The sequence below is a fragment of the Saccopteryx bilineata genome, chromosome 2 (assembly GCF_036850765.1).
Source record: "Saccopteryx bilineata isolate mSacBil1 chromosome 2, mSacBil1_pri_phased_curated, whole genome shotgun sequence".
Lineage (NCBI taxonomy): Eukaryota > Metazoa > Chordata > Mammalia > Chiroptera > Emballonuridae > Saccopteryx > Saccopteryx bilineata.
Window position 1 is genome coordinate 123,951,252 of NC_089491.1, and position 17,767 is coordinate 123,969,018.

Here is a 17,767-nt window from a genome sequence, read left to right on the forward strand (position 1 = left end):
GTTAGGCAGTGGAGTGGGGTAACTTGGGCCCTCTTCAGAAGCCTTGCTCCACCATCTTCATCTACGAAGGCAGCCCCACACAATGTAAACCCTGGAAAGGCTCTCTTTCCAGAATTCCAAACAGGAAGCAGGACACCAGTCTCTCTTCCTTTCAGAAACTTTAGCCAATCTTGGGGTCCTAGTCTCTTGTACCAGGTTTGAATTGCAAGAGGACAAGGAATAAGTACCCTGTCAGCATTCATACTCATGGCTCTCCTTGAAAATCATCCCTGAGTTTCTCTCTCAATTTTAAGTCTCATTAGGCTTCAAAGATCGTTGTTCTCCAGGTGAGGGGGGAAAAAACCCCAGTTTATGCATAGTCTCTGGTTTATAATATAAACTCATCACCCCTAATCATTGGGTTTGTTTTTGAATTTCAATGAATTTTTTTTCCTCCCAAGGGGTTCATAAAAGTATTGTGGCTTTTTGAGTATTATGTCTATGGTGGACTTCAAAAGAGATGAAATTTGGAACCAAGTGAGGACAACTTTGCCTTCAGTAGTTGTGTCTTCCTTCCTTCAGAAGCAGAAAATGCCACCATTTCAATGGGTAAAAGGCCTTGGCTTTAATTAGGAATTACTGGAAATGAAAGATGTGTCAGTTTGTGTTTTACAGTCATGGTTTTGCAACATTATATAAATACTATAAACTAGGCTTCTACATGGTTTATAACTTTATATAATTCCATTATTTTTAATGATGTTTTTGGCCATTTTTGAAATAATGTTTAAAAGTCTTTATTTTGTTTAGTTTTAAAATCAAAACAATTCATGTATTTGTTCAATTTGATTTCAAAGTCAAAACACTTTAGGCGTTTAGAGTCTGATGTAAAACAAAATATCAAAACTGGTAATACTATTCAAAAAAAGCAGTATTGCCAGTAAGATAAAATAGAAAGTTATTAAATTACTGCAAATACTATACATTTCCTTAGCTGAGAGACACCTAATTAAGCTAAACTATGTGAAGGAGGTATTTTATTTTATGCCCAGCAGAATTGTCACAGGAAATATCAATAGATCAAGCCCAGAGTAGGTCTGCCTTGGGTCAATAGTGTTGTATGGATTCTTGACTTCATGCAGGAAAAATTTTACAACAAAAGAGCAAGTGATTTTGAAAGTATGTTTGTTAAAGCTGGGGACAGCAAAATAAAGGAAAAGCTTAGGATAGAAGAAGAGCCTAAGCAAGGCTGCTTTGACGTTATAGAAATGTTATAAAAAGAAGTGAGCCACACAGGGTGGCAAGGACTCACTGAGAAGTAAAAGTCACAGCGACAGAGCCAAGGCAGGGCTGCTGTTGGTTCACTAAAAATTCAGAAAAAAGGGAACCTTGGAGACAGGTTCAGAGTTTTAGCCTAGACAAGTTGCCACTGCCCATGCTTTCCTGGTTGCAAATCTCATGGGTACCCTTAGAGTTTGGGAGAAACCTCATGCTCAGAAAGGGGAAATAGAAGTGTGAGTGTGCCCCAGAGGGAGCCTGTGCAGCCTTTGTTTTTAAGGTCTTTATATTTTTTTATAAAGGCAAGAATCTTAGAGGAAGTCCTAGGGGTGGGTCTCAACAAAATATTCATCAGCTTTCCAGATGCAGTCTTTAATTAGATATTTATGTATCAAAATGAGCACATAGAGGGATCAGTGTCATTTTATGGTCAGTTTTACCTCTACCTTACATTTGTTTGGCTCTATTGGGTCTTTTGTTATTTATTCCCCTGACTTCTTAGGTTTGGCTGGCACTAACAGCACTAATTGGTCTCTGTACTCTAACTCCCTGACCAGGGTGATATAAGCTATTTACTCTCTGGTTGGGGAGGAGATATTTAAACCAATTGCTCTCCGGTGTCTTTTGTTAGAGAAGATAAGACCTTGAAATTTACTACATGTCTGTAAATTCTCAAATAGTTTGGCCTCATTTGTCTAACCACCTGTCTCAATTTCCCTTTTTCCACCTGTCAAAAAAATTCTTTCAAAAAATTCTTCTAAGATCTAACTATCCTGCTTCAGAATGAGTTCTAGGAAACAGAGCTCCATAAAACTGAGTTAACACCTGAGACTTGCTACTGAGAATGAGACCTTGAGTCTCTGTAGGATTTAGTATGGATGTCCACAATATAAGGAAAGAAGTGTACCGGTTGATTTTTAAGGCCTTTTCAAGACTTTGTAATGCTATCATTTTATGCAAAGGGCATCAAGAGCAACACAACTTTAGCACAAAAAGTTTCAAGGACAATAACCAATATGATAAATTGTAATCATAATTGCAAGGCAAATAAGAAATATATACAAACATCCCTACATTTCTCTCTTAAAGTGTAGTCTGTGTCAGGTGTAGTCAAATACTCATAGTATTAAAATCTGTAGCATATTTTTATACTTAATGATCTGCTAAATCTTGGATGCTACATAACACAGTCACTAATTTATGGGTCTCTAGGAGTTTGTTTTTGTTTAATTATTCCCAGGATAAAAGCTTTACTGACAAAAAAGAAAAAGTTAAAAGTCAATTACAAAATTAGAAGATCACATCATTTGCTTTGCTCACCTTTTTGTTCCATTTCTGGTTCTGCTTCCTTTATAAAACCTTTTCTGATGTTTCCAATTCAGAACTGACCTCTCTCACTCTCTCACTCTATCATTCTCTCTCTTTATTTTTTTTATATTTCTTTTATATATTTCTACCTTCACAAACCTTATCACAATTCAAAACACATAGCTCTCCTCTTTTTGCTTAGTGCTGGGTAAGTACATCTTTGAATGTCTCCTACTAGATTTTAAATTCTTTTTGAATTTAGGATTTTCCATCATCAGCACATTACCCATAATACATAATAATACCTTAGCTGTATGTATTATGTTGTTACTTGTTGACCTGAATTAATAGTAAATTGTTTAGCTCAATATTTATGTTATTTCCTGTAATAGTATTTATATGGGTGAGTGGTGATCCCAAGATACCCCAATAGGTCTAAGTGATGTAATTACACAGGAACCTAAAACGAAAACTACTTTTTATTTGATTTTTATGGTACATTAGGATGACATAAGCTGTGGTTATGTAGTCATGAGAAGCATGAAAACACTTATGCAGCACACACAGATGTGCTCGTGGCAGGTTTCACAAAGAGTTCATATTCTGAGTACTTCTCTGGGATTGCCCTTTTACAGGTTAGAAAAGGGTGTATGTCTGCACCTGCTGCTCAGACACAATTTTGTCTATGCTGAATGGTGGGGTCTACCCTTTTTATGTCTCACTACTCTTTTGATCTTGAGACAACTTTCCTGAGCAGGGACTTTAGAGAGGGGATGCACAAGAGCCTTGGACACAACTTTTCTCACAACGAACAATCTGATAAAAGGCCTCAAGACTACAGATGGCTTAAAGGTAAAATCAGGATCACTGTTTTCGAATGACAACACCTCTTCAGGGAATTTAATATTCTTACACAAGTCAGCATGAATCAGTCATAAGCATTTTAAGCCACTAAATTAAATCTAGCCTATAGCTATAGTGTTAGGCAAGACCAGATTAAGATATTTTGCATAAATAACTCAATAAATTTATTGACTTAAGATGCCCAATTTGTGTTTTGCAGATAGAGTATATAATCACAAAAAAAATGGTTAGGATCAAATATAAAAAGTATTCACAGATCTTTGCAAAAATCTCTGTCTTTTCAAAACCTGTAGGTCAGTTTGAGTTAGTCTATGCCTTTATAAAAGTGTCTTTTAAACCATGTCAGTTACATACAAGTATTTTATTTTATTTTATTATTTTATTTTATCTGGATTGTACTGAATTGATTGCATCTTCTGAAAAATGTTTGTTTGTTTTTTTAAGTTTCGCTTTCAACAAGTCAAATGAAAGCAAAACTCTGAGAACCTTACCTTCCAAACTTTGCCCCAAATTGAATGAAGTAAAAATTTTTGGATCATCCAAACCTGTTTGGCCTCTGCACAGGATTTTCTGAGTTATCAGTAGAGAAACTGTTAGAAAGCTGAGAGTCATAAGGTCCACATACCTATGGAGTTAAAATAGAGATAAAACCAAAGACCTCTACTTTGTATTTGTTGATCTAGCTTGATGAATTGATATCCTGTTACTCAATTGGATCAGATTAGGGACTATGCCTCTTATTTCTTTGAATCTCTCCCTCAAGCTAAATGCAATTCTCTGTATATGTTAGACAGTACTGGTTAAATGAAAGAACATAATATAGCTCAGTTAATAGAAGGAGAGTCTAATTAAGATGAACTCATGAAACTCCCGTGAATAATGCAAAATATTTCTGACATCTGATTTTATCTACACTTTACGTAAATTTAACCATCAAAATTCTGGTCAAGCTTACATCCTCTATTTGCCTCTCTTGATCTCCTCTCTCCGAATGCCAACACAAACTACACATTGGATGGGCATGATATCATTTCTATTGGCTTCACCTGTTTTGTCTTGTCTTTCCACTAGCGGAGCTTGTAAATCTCTTGAAGGGAAGTAATGCCTCCTTGCTCTGTACTTCCTCCAAGGTGACTAGCACTGTATTCAGCAGAGACTGGCACCCTCTTGAATGCATAAAAATATAATGATGATGCATAATTCAAGCTTCCTGAAAAGAAATCTCCTTTTTGGTAAAATGCATTCCAAATTATTAACTTTTATTTAATATTGAAAATCCATACACTCATGGAAGATCTGTGTATTTGCAGTAAATTCTAGTAGAATATTCATGTGATGTTTAATGACTACCTAAGGTCTGTGCTACCTAACACGCATCCTGACACAAATCTAAGGGGTGGGGAGATGGCTGTAATTATAAGCGTCAGGTGTTTTGTACGCTTTTTCTTGCCTGCAGCTATTATCTCTACTTATAGTTGATGTGTCATTTTACATTCTGGCAGCAATGATTACACCTAATTACATATGGGAAAATAAATTGTAATAAGTGTTTAATACAAACAGTCGATCACTTGAGCTAACTTTTCAAATGATTAATCATGTTTAAAACTAACAAGAATAGGTTAGGGGGCAGAAATATACTGTGAAAAGAAGATGTCTTCTTTTCTTACTTTTGATTTACAATGTAACCTGAAAGTTAAAAACTGGCTTCAAGAAACATGTTAGTAGTTTTAATAAAGAATAAGAGGTGATTTCAAGGCGGCCACATTGGGCCCCAACTTCTGAAGGGTCCCGTAAAACCCCAAGTTTACACTTTTTTCTAATGACAAGTTTAGTTTCATATGTGCAATTTTAACATTATTTATTTTAAAATATGGTTAACATGTATTTTTATTTTCCCTGTCTTTCTATTTTTTTTAAGGGGCCCAATATTTTTTTCTGCATCCGGGGCCTCAACTGACCTTAATCCACCTCTTTAAAGAATAATTTTTCCTTGGAATGTGAAGAATTCTTTTGACTCAGATGCCATATCCCCTACACTCGCTTAAGTGTCCCTGCAGAGATCAGTGTCTTCCCTTGATTCTCATCTCCCATATTTGGCAACTTCCCTCTATCCCATGTGGGACAAAACCAAGGGGTCCATCAATTGGGCTGCAGCTCAGCCATTTCCTAGCTGACAAGATCTTAGGGAGATGCATTTCCAAAAGCAAGCTTAGTCTAGTATTTTGTCCCCAGTCCTCTCCTGTAAGGGTTATTCTGATTTTACCCAGATTTAACTCTGCTTTGCAAGTAAGAACTATGTCTTCAAATTAGTCCAGTGCAATTAAGTAAAATTTTTAGAAACCTGTATTCTGCAATCATCCCATTAGAATAAATTATTTACCCTGGGTGAGTGGACATGCAGCTATTGATGAAACAGGTTCGGATAATATTGCTTTTTAGCTAAATGCCATCCCTGTTATTAACCTTAGAAAAAAATGAGAGCATAAAGGTAACAGTCACATTTATGGACCCTCAAAATATTCCCAGACTTATATAAATCTACTTGTGATCACGTGACACCTATTTATTTACAAAAACTTATTTCTTTTGTGAGGAAATATTAGGGTTCCTATTAATGACTGTAACATGTCTCAGTAAGGTTTTTAGCGGTGAAATTCCAAGAAAGACTGCTATTTTTCCGTTTCTCTTGGTGACTTCCATGTCAATTACACAAGTCATTCATATCTCTTCAGTACTTTAAAGGTCATGAAAATCAAATATTTAAAATTAAAATACTTTGCAGTAAAAAATAATAAGGATCTCATCTTCTTTGAAGATACTGTATATGGTAACTTATGTCTGTGATAGATTGGTGCCTCTCCACACCAGACTTGGAGAATGCCAAAGAAATATATACATGACTGAATTTTCTAGTACTTCAGGTGAATGCAGACAGGCTGATCATGGAAGAACAGATAAAGGAGAAATTTGGTCAATGTTAGGAGAAAACAGAGGTGAAAACTAACCACAGGTTGGACTGAACAAGGGAGAATGATCAAAGATGTCATCAGGGTGTGATCAGAGGCAGTACTTTTCTAAGGAATAGAAGATATTGTATATTCCAAGAATAGCAGAAAAAGGCAAAAGATACTCTACATGCACGAAGTCAAGAACTCAAGGCTTTAAGGTTTTATTATTTCTCATGACCTGTCACCTATTAATAATAAGCCAAATATAGAGGAACATAGACCATTTTTTTATCTTCTATAAGTTGGCACAACTATTCATCTCTAATGCAATGAAAGTCATAGAAAAATCTGGTTTTGTGAGCAAGAGGAGTCTAGAAATAAACATTCTCAGTTTGCTGTTAGCCATTATGAATAAGACAGCAAAATTAATTTATTTTAATATTATACCCAAGAGGCATATGTTTTCTTTCTATGTGATTATAAAAATACTGAATGTCCCCTGAGGAAAGAAGTCCTTTTATAGACTTCAATTTTCAGACAACCCAATTTTCTCTGAGTTTGTTTTTTCTCCTTTGAGAGTACACTTAATTTGTTAATGTAGGAGTGCATTTGTCACCAATAAAATTCATCTTCACTCTATAAACAGACTGCCTGAAATTAGTCTTGATAGAGGGAAAGCTAAGGGGAGTGTACTTGGCTGCATGTTATGAAAACATAGTTCAGTGGTTTAATCTATAATAAGATTTATTGTATCCAACTATTGCATGGGCAACATAAAAAAGATACTGAAAGGTCATGCTTTTATTCACTTCTACTGAGCACTGGCTTTATGATTTCAGATCAAAAAACCAAACTGTTTTTTAATCGAGGATTCACTGCTGTTAAATGGGGCCAAAGGCTGCCGGGGCATATGGCTTTCAACATTGTTATATATAACAAATAGTGAAATAAAAGATGGATGAGCCATGGCATCTGCCCTCAAGTTATGCACAATCTAACAGGGACACCCACATGGACATAAATAACTGCCTTGCAGGTCAGTGTAGAAGAAGCATCACAAGCACGTGTGACTAGAACATGTTTTGGATGCAAATAACTAAAACCCCAAATAAAGTAGCTGAACAATAAGAACATTTAGTGTAATGCAGAAGAGGAAGTACAAAGTTAAGACTCATCACAGGGCTCGACAGTGTCATCCTGAGTGCACTGCCTCCCACCTCTCCCAACTGCCCGTCGCAGTTACTAGTTCATCCTAAGGCTGGTGGTCTTGCCCAGAAGTGGTTGTCAGCAGAAGTAAGAGACACCTGTTTCTTTTTTAACATCCAGCAGAGGAGAATTTCACATCTAGCAGGAAAATTTTTCCTCCAAAATTCCTTTCCTTGTATTGCATTGGCCCGTGTCTGAGCTCCTGGCTGATAAGAAGGATGAGGTTACCCTCACTGACTTAAGACTATTCATAGAAATTTGAATAGCCCCGGGTTGAGGGGCCAAATATAATGTCCACCCAAGTGCGGCAAAGGAATTAGACACGAAGCAGATCCTGTCATTCATAAAACACGGTAGCTTTGGGGGGGTTTTGTGGATTATCCTGAGGTTCACAAATGACAGCAATGGAAGGCAATAGGCAACACTCAGTATGAGAAAAACATTTTTAAAGCCTCTGAGAGATGATTCATTATGCCTCCGTGACATTTCTAAATTTGGGGAAGAGGAATACCTCAGTGTTCTCCCTTTCTCACAAAGTCAGATAATCACTCTAAAGTGGTTGCCAAGAATTTTTTAAGCTGATATTTCTGGCTCCTTCCAAAGCAGTCTGTCACTAAACTCACCCACTCTACAGAGGAGGGGAGAAGGAGGAGCAGTTGCAGTGATATTACTTTTTTTTTTTTTGGTGCTGCATAAATTCTTTATTAAACTCAATATGATACAGTCATTTAATATCCAGAGACTAATAATTTACAAGCATTAGGAACAAAATAAACATATTTACAAACTAGATACACTTTGATTACAATTTTAAATATAATTTTTAGAAAACTGACAGTAAAATCCTAGATAAATGAGTTTTTCCTTAATCATTAAAAATTCTTTCTTAAAAAGCTTTTTCTATAATTGTAAAAACTATTCCATGCCTTATAGCTGGAAACCAGTATCTTTAATCTTGAAATATCTTTAAATAGAAATCCAGCTCAACTCAAGATCAACTCATTACTTCCCAAAGTCCCTGTAGGGTGAATCCATCCTTCAATTTCTCTATTGCAAGCCCCAGTTCTTCTGAAAATATAGGTTCACGATCTTGTTGCTTATTGCCATCAACATAATAACCCACAAAAGTGTCTGGGTGATCGTCAGAGTCCATTTCCACATCATCTTGAATTTGTTCAACTGTCAGAGCTTCCAGGGGCTGTGGCTTTTCTTCCACCTCATAATCCACTCCAAATATAGGACTGGCAGAATACACTTTGTGAAGTGAATTGATCTCCTTAACCGATGCCTGCAGTTTTTCCACAGGATCTATTTTAAAGCCAAGAACATATCCTCCACTCTGCTGAGAGTTTTCTATGACAAGAGCTAACCCAAATTTCGAAACTCTAATCTTTATTGAACGAATTTGCAGATACGGTATACTGACATTAAAAGCATCATTCATATTTGCATGCCACACAATTCTCACATTGGTAATAAAAAAGGTTCCCAAATTTCCCTTATCACTGGATAAATTCCATACTCCATTGATTTTATCATATACATGTTCTTGTGGTAATAATCTTAGTTGCTTATTTTGAATTAGTGCACTCTCACTTTAAAATCACGATACATTTTAGAAGTTTCATATGCTCTGTGTACTGCAATCACAGAAGTAAAAAGTCTAGGACTTCCAGGAACCAAATTTGTAAATACAAACTAAACGAGTACCGTGACACCTTGTTAGTATATAAAGAGCTTCAGTTTGGCCTCATAATTTAGAGTTAGCTGTCCTGGTTGTAATATTCAATATGCAGTTGTAATCAATAGAAAGATTGACTCTGGGAAATGCCAAAGAGTGCCAAAGAATTCTTAAATTTGTTACTGAGAGTCTGCCTCTATTCCCATTATTTCTTTTGGTGTCTTCAATTGAATCTAAACAATCAATAAGGACTTCTCCAGGTCTTGTTTTCATTTGTTGCGAGGACACGTTGAAGCGGACATCCCAGTCCTCCCAAAGCGCGTCCATCACCAACATGATGACCGAGGCTCTTGGGTGGCACTCTGTACAGAGGGGAAGGCCAAGCCGAGCGGCGTTTTGCCGGCTCCAAGGCAACAGGCCACCATTGTCGCTACGTCTACGGCTGAGACCCAAGCTTTCTCACGGTAGGGCCCGCGCTTTTCTCAGCGCTACCGTGTCATTAGCTGATTTGAGGCTGGGAGAGGGTTCAGCTCCTTAGAGTAGCTGAGCTGGCACCGGTCCAGGAGCTTGTGCTTGACCTCTGAATGACCATCCCGGCCTCCAAACACATGTGCCAGCTGTTCCACCCACTCCCTTCATTCCCCTACACTGCCAATACATTTAGACCTAAAACTCCAAAAGTGCCTTCCAGGGACGCCTGCATCTGGCCCTGCCCACCTCTCCGAACTCCTGCCCCTCTCCCTGCTTCTGTCTACCTTCCAGTCAAGCAGGGCTTAGAGCCTTTGCGGGGCCCTGTTTTCTATCTGGAACTCTTGTTTCCTCAGTTCTTAGCATGCCCGCCTTTGTCACTTAAGTCTCAGCTCAAATGTCCACTGAGGCCTGTCCCTGATCCTTCTGTTGTAAAATACTCTACTTAAATCCATGGGTCATATAGAGACACCAAGTCCAAATGAATTTTTGAGAAGTATATATAAAGTCAGTAACCACGGCCACCATCACAGTCGCCTGGCCCATGCAGGTTCGCATTAGATTCAGACAGATGGTAATGAAACAACGGAGCCAAGAACTGGTGGACCATTACCTTTAATCTTAGCTTGCACCCGGCGGGCAGGTAAAAACACACACTGGGCTCCAAAACCCACTCATTCAGTGCTCACAAAGCTACTGATTTATCTGAGTTTCCTAGAATCAAAGGTTTCTAGATCACCAGCCTTATTCACCTCTGTTCCCCATCTCCTTCTCTCTCCACAAACTCTGCCCCCACTGGCTTCTCCTTTAGCATTCTGCCATCTTGGCTGTTTCTCCTGGCCTCTTCCACGTGGCCTCTCTCTGCTCTCCTCTCTGCTCTCTCCTCTAATGCTAATCTCAGGAACCAACAGAGCGATATTACTTTTTATAACGATGTTAATTCTTCAGTTTTGTCAGCTCCGGAAAGGTAATAAGATACTTTCAATCTAATAATGCCTCTTGTCTATGGGCACCCTACCCTATTCTGAGTCCACATCTGGTCCTTTGCACTTAATTGTAAGAGTGCTTTTTTTTTCCATCTTTAAATTTTTTTTTTTTAATTGAGAGGCAGAGAGGCAGACAGGCTTCCGCAGAAGCCCCAACTGGGATCCCCTCAGCAAACCCCTGCTGATGCTCTGCCCATCTGTAGCTGTTGTTCTGTTGCTTAGCAACCAAGCTATTTTAGCACCTGAGACAAGGCCATGAAGCCATCCTCAGTCTAGAGCCAACTTGGTAGACCATTGCAGGAGGAGAAGAAAGAGAGAGAAAGCAGAAGGGTGGAGAAGCAGATGGTTTCTTCTCTCGTGTGCCCTGATGGATAATCAAACCCAGGACATCCACATGCTGGGCCAACCGGCCAGGGCCTCATTTTTTAAATTCTTATTATTTATCATATACCATGTACTGGTATAAGCTCTTTTCAAGTGTTAGAAGCTCATTACATGCAAAACTAATTTAATTTTTATAACTGCTGCAACAGAAATAATTATTATCTTCACTTTGCAGGTAAGAAAACGAAGTTGCAGAGAGATTGAGTAACTAACCCAAGATTACACAGCAATGACAGAGAACAGTTCTAAATCCAGGCCTTCACAATCCATTGTCTATATTCTTATCCACAATAACACAGAATTCCCCATAAACTAACAACTATCTTCACCAAAAGTGAAGTAAAAGCTTAATTTTTGGTCCAGGCATGCCTTAGGTATGTCTCTATTTTTCACTATCTTCAAATTAGGGAATCCCTTGTTCACATTTAGCCTTTCATTTGTCTGTTCATTTAATACGTTCATTGATCACTTGCTATGTGCTACTCACTATGGTGGGTGCCCAAAACTTAAAGTCCTGTGGAGGACACAGAAAAATCCAACACAGTGTTTAACAAAAGATGTGACAGGTGCCACTGGAGCACAGAGGTCAAACTTAGGGTTCAGAAAAAGCACATGGACAAATAACAGCCAAGATATATTTTCAAGAATGAGTTAGCCAGATGTCATGAAGAAAACTGGGTCCAAAAAAAGGTAAATGTGGCTGGGAAGTATGGGGACCAGCAGGACACAAGAGACCTAGAAAAGGCTGCACTAAAGACGGTGCACTTTATCCTGAGTGCTGGATAATGCCTAAAAGGTACCAGAATACAGATAATCAATTCAAATGAGTAGATAACTAGGAAGAGCATATTGTTTTTGAGAAAAGTTGAAGGGGAAATGGAATTAACATTTGTTGAACACCTAATGAACAAAAAGGATAGTGCTCGATGTTTTAGGCAGGTTATATCATTTAGTAAGAGCTTTCCAAGTTTATATCCACCATTAGAGTGCTCAGAGAAGTTAGGTAGCCTTCCTATAGTTTCAGGAGACCTAGAATTGTGACTTGTATCTGATTCCAAAACAAATACTCCTTTTTTTAACTATTCACTATGAAGACTTTAGAGTTCCTTCAAGCCAAAAACCAAAAAGAAAAGTACTCTTTAGTATTCTTTACTACTAACCCTCATTCATCCTGTGAAACAATATCCTCTTTAAATAATAGTAATTGTGCATAAAACAACTAAATGTCACTCTGAGAAATCTCCCTTCTCTCAGATTGCTTAACTCTAGGCACCAGAGTATTAAGATCTGAATAAATGTGCCAAGTACATTAGGAAGAACCTCTCCCCCACACACCCCACACCCACTCCCAGTCCCCACACACAAACACCTGATATTTATCCAGGATAGAAACATATCACTTCTAAAAGTATTTTCTCTGCTTCCCCTGGAACAAGAAGAATGAGCCCCCACCCTGCCCATGTCCTCAGAAAGAGCATAAAGTTCCCTGAAGCTTCCTTGAAGTGCTCAGTGCATTTTTTGTGCGTGTTTGCCAAGTACAGGACCCCTCAAGGATGTGAGGCCCATTTCTGCTTCTGACAGGATGACCCTGCAGCCTCAGCTTCTAGCTGCAGAGCACCCTTCAGGAGAACAATGCTCATTATGCCTGACCAGTGGTGGTGCAGTGGTTAGAGCATTGAGCCTGAATGCTGAGGCCACCAGTTTGAAACCCAGGGTTGCTGGTTTGAACAAGGGGTCCCTGGCTCAGCTTGAGCCCAATGTCACAGGTTTGATCCTTGGTCAGGGCACATATGAGAAGCAATCAATGCACAACTAAGAGGAGCTTCTCTCCTCCTTGCCTCTCTCTCCCTTCTTCTCACTCTATTTCTCTCTCTCTCTCTCTCTCAAAAAAAAAGAATGCTTATTATTTGCTAAAGCTAGGCCTTTGTTTGTTACGTCCCCATGAATAACTTATATCGGTGCGGCCTCATGAACAGCGGCCTTGACATAGCTGACGTGACAGCATCGTTCACCAAATTCTGATCCATCCTCCCAGGAGAAAATGGAATAATTGCTTGTTTCACATTTCACCGAGACAGGCTCTTCAACTATTTATAAGCTGAATAGAAATTTCCACTACTCACCTTACACAACTGGCAGCAGTACCCAGCAAATGATCAAAGAGATCCAACCGGAGTGCTTAGGAAACCAACTTTGGCAAGAGCCGAAAAAGGGCGGGAAAGGGACGAAGTCTGCACTGAGGGGCATTCTCCAGGGGGTACTGCTCTACTCCCTGTCCATCTTTCTATGGGACTGCCACCTAAAACCCCATATTTACTTGTCTAGAATGGCTTTTGCTAATAATGTTTTATGTACATGACTGTAAGTAGGTGCCTGTGCCTTATCAATAGTTATTAATATTGACACTAGTCAATATCACAGTGCCCTTCTTTTTCTGGAATAAGGGCAGTCATCTCTAATTCAGTCATATGGGATTCAAAACAGATTCACTGAAGATTTTCAATGTACTGGTTCTGGGAATTTAAAGGTTAATAAAATTAAGTCCTTGCCCTCCACAGGCTTAAAACCTAATAAAGGAGCAGGCAAGTAGAAAATACTGACTGAGATACTGCTCTGCCACAGGAAAACCCCAGGGACAAAAGAGACTGCTCCACTCCAGCTGAGGCATTATATTACTGATAACATATGCAGACCTCCTTCTGCAGAGTAGCTTCCTCCTTCTATTTAATCCTCATGGGGCTAGTACTATTATTAACCAATTTTTCAGGTCAGGAAAGCCAGCTCAGAGAGGTTAAGTGATTTTTTTCAATCTGATAAAGCGAGTGGTCAATATAATATTCATATACCAAGTCTAACCACAAAGACCATGCCTTTATTTAATAAAACTGTATTACCTCTCAACAGCAATTTGCAAAGTTTAATGGTCATGACTATATTCTTATATTTTTAAGAAATATTTTCAAAATGTTTACTTATATTCAAAGTAGTTTCAGGCACTAAAAGATACCCAAACAGTCCTAGGGTTCAGTTCTGGACTCCTGGCACTCGCCTTTCATGATCATCACAGACAGGGAATTTTAAATAAGATCATTCCTTCAGTCAGTCAATTATTCTGAAAATATTTGTAGAATATTGTTAATTTTTTTAAAGATTTTATTTATTCATTTTAGAGAGGAGAGAGAGAGAGAGAGAAAGGGAAGGGAGGGAGGAGCGGGAAGCATCAACTCCCATATGTGCCTTGACCAGGCAAGCCCAGGGTTTTGAACTGGCGACCTCAGAATTCCAGGTTGACGCTTTATCCACTGCACCACCACAGGTCAGGCAGAATATTGTTATTTACCAGGCACCATGTTTGGTATTTGATTCTGAGAATTTGGAGTGAAAGAAAGAAGGAAGGAAGGAAGGAAGGAAGGAAGGAAGGAAGGAAGGAAGGAAGGAAGGAAGGAAGGAAGGAAGGAAGGGAGAAAAAAGAGAGAAAGAAAGAAAGAGAGAAAGAAAGATGGAAGGAAGGAAGGAAGGAGGGAGGGAAAAGAAGGAAGGAAGGCAAGAAAGAAAAAAGGAAGGAAGGAAGGAAGGAAGGAAGGAAGGAAGGAAGGAAGGAAGGAAGGAAGGAAGGAAGGAAGGAAGGAAGGAAAAAGAAAAAGAAAGAAAGAAAGAAAGAAAGAAAGAAAGAAAGAAAGAAAGAAAGAAAGAAAGAAAGAAAGAAGAAAGAAAAAGAAAATGTTTCTGTCCTTCTGGAATTTATGTTCTGAAAAGTATGCAAATAAACACATGTTATATTGAAGGTGATATGGGCTATGAAGAAAAATCAAGTTGACCAAGGGATCCAAGAGCAAGGGTCAAGCAATGAGGGGAGAACTTGTCATTGTGAATCAGTTGATCAGTAATGCTTCTCTGAGACTGGAAGGTCAAACCTGAACACGGAGAAGAAACAAATTACGTGGTTGTCTGTGTGAAGAGTATGCATGGCTCAGGCAGAAGCGACAGCAAGTGTAAAGACTCCAAGGAAGGCACCATATTTGGAATGTACCAAGAATGGCAACAGGCCAGATTGCAGTGAGAGAGACTGAGAGCAATCAGAGTTGGGAGGAAAGTCAAAGGACAGAACATCCTTGTCATGAATGTACAGGCTTCCCATTTTCTGGGCAAGGCAAAGGGAAAACACTGAAGCACATTGAGTAAAAGAGTGACATGCTCTGATTAACTTTTTTACCTCCCTCTGGTCACCACGAGGAGAACCCATTGATTATGGGGACACATGAGTAGAAACAGGAAGACAAGTTAGAAAACTATTATACCAGCCTATATTTGAGATTATAGTGGGTTAAATTAAATAGAAAATAGCAGAGGTTGTCAAATTAGGGGTATATTTTTCACAGTAGTGCTGACAAACTAGATTCCATGTGGGCTGTAAGAAAAGAACAGTAAATGCACTAAAATTCCTGGAATAATGCCTCAAATAGAGTTGTGCTCAGTATGTGGAAATTCTGTCCCCTTCTCTCAGAATCCAATGCAATTTACTTGGGGGAAATAAGTCACATACATAACTAATTACATACAAAGTCTATAAAGATGGGCCCTAACACAAGTCTAACCTCACAGCCACAACCCCACCATGAGCAGGTAGGTGATATTTTGCCTCCATTGCTTTAATCAAACTAGTAAGCAACCTCTATTTGTGTTCAAACAAACCAAGTCAAAGAATAACTAAAAGAAGTCTGATTTTGTCCTGTATGAAAGACCTTATTCTTGGTGAAAGTGTCCTTTACTACTGTATAGGTAGAACAGAGTTCTGTTTCTTTGCAAGAAAAGTATTCCATGGAGCTCCCCTAAACTAGGTCACATCTCCTTGTTACAGTTGCTCAACACTTCTGTATCTTTCCATATCTCTTGTCAGTTGGAATTTGAAATGTACTCAATTAATATTTGCCACCACCAACCCACTGCCATCTCATCCTTCTTAACTTTGAAACATTTGTCTAGAAAAAAATATATAGTAGGCATTCAAAAATAATGTTGAAAAATTGAACTAGCTTTCCCATGTTGATTCTATCAAAATTCACAATAGCAAAGTTGTAGAAACAACAAACCAAATACCTATTGACAGATGAATAAAAAAAATGTGATATTTATATGTAACAAAAAAGTATTCAGCCTTAAAAATAAAAAAGATGAAACTTGAGGACATTATGCTAAGTGAAATAAGCAGGTCAAGAGACAAATATTTTGCGATTCCACTTCTATTAGGTTATCTAAAGTAGTCAAATTCATAGACTTGAAGAGTGGAATGGAGGTTGCCATTGGCTGGGAGAGGAGAAAATGGGGAGTTATTAGTTAATAGGCACTAAGTTTCAGTTAAGCCAGATGAGTAAACCTTAGAGATAGACCATGGTTAGTTTGTGGATTTTGTATCAAGGCTTATGGGATGCATTCTAGATTGACAGGGTATTGATTAGAATAACTGGCCTCTTGTAGTCAGATACAAATTAAATGTGTCTCACCTGGATCACAGCAGTAACCTAACAATTCTCCTTGTTTCAGCATAGGAACTGAACTGACTCTTTTAGAATATAAGTAGCTCTTTTGCATCTCCTCCACCTCTGTCAGAATAAATTGTCTTATAATAGTTTATAACACCTTTACTGGTTAGGGACCAGGAGGGAAAATGGTGGCAATATTAAACTGGAAATTGAGAGGAATTTAATAAAGGGGCTATTTGCAAAGTTGAGGCTGAGGATTAAAAAAAGTGAGTTATAGATGGGGCACTACCCTGAGGTCTCAATAGTGGAGAGCTGTTACCATCACTAGTTCTACTAGGGCAAGAGGAGAAAGAAGTTACCACTTACATGAGCCCAGGAGAGACGCTTCACAGAGAGGGCTGCCTGATAGGAGCAGTGGCCTTTGGTAAAAAGGTAAAGTCAAAAAGCAGCAACTTAGCATGGAGGGAGCCAGGGGAATACATTTCCTCACCTCACTATTCCCTAGCCTGCAAATCTCCTGTCTATAACCCTCACTGGTTAAACCTCACTGGAAGCTGGTGGGCAAAGGAGCTTGCTGATATTACTGATAGAGTTCATACACAGACGCCCTCCTGTGCCTCCAAACAGGACGGAAAAGAGAGAAGAATGGATCTGGAGAAACGAATGGAAAATTGTGATCTGTCCCTGGCTGTTTCTTTGTTCCTTCTGCTGCAGTCATCCTAGCCTCCTTGAGATATCTTAACACTCCAGGCACTGTGAAACTTTAGAGTTTTTGTCTTTGCTGTTGCCTCTGCTAAGAACCCTTTTTCTCTCAATATCCACACAGTTCATGTCCTCACTGACTTCAAGCTCAAATGTATCCTCTGCAACCTAAGCCTATTTAAAATTACAGACCACCTCCCCCAACATCCTAATCCTTTTAACCCTCTTTACTGTTTTCTTTTATCCCCTATTCCCATTGTATTTATCACATACTAAATTACATGTGATATAGGATTACGTACTACATTATTTAATTTTTTATTATGTCTATTGTTATTTGTCAGCCTCCTCTATTTCCTTGCTAGAATATAAGCTCTGAGAAAATGATCTTTGTTGTATTTTTTTAATTGATATATTCCAGTGCCTAGAAATTGTGTAAAATGCATAAACAAATAGAGAGGAAAATCCTCTTCAGTGTAA

At 38.5% G+C, this 17,767-nt stretch overlaps 1 pseudogene; it reads right to left on the reverse strand.

The window, feature by feature from the left end:
• Positions 1 to 8,519: 8,519 nt before the first annotated feature.
• LOC136322945 (Bardet-Biedl syndrome 5 protein homolog pseudogene) lies at positions 8,520 to 9,646 on the reverse strand (annotated as a pseudogene).
• Between the last annotated feature and the right edge of the window lie 8,121 nt (positions 9,647 to 17,767).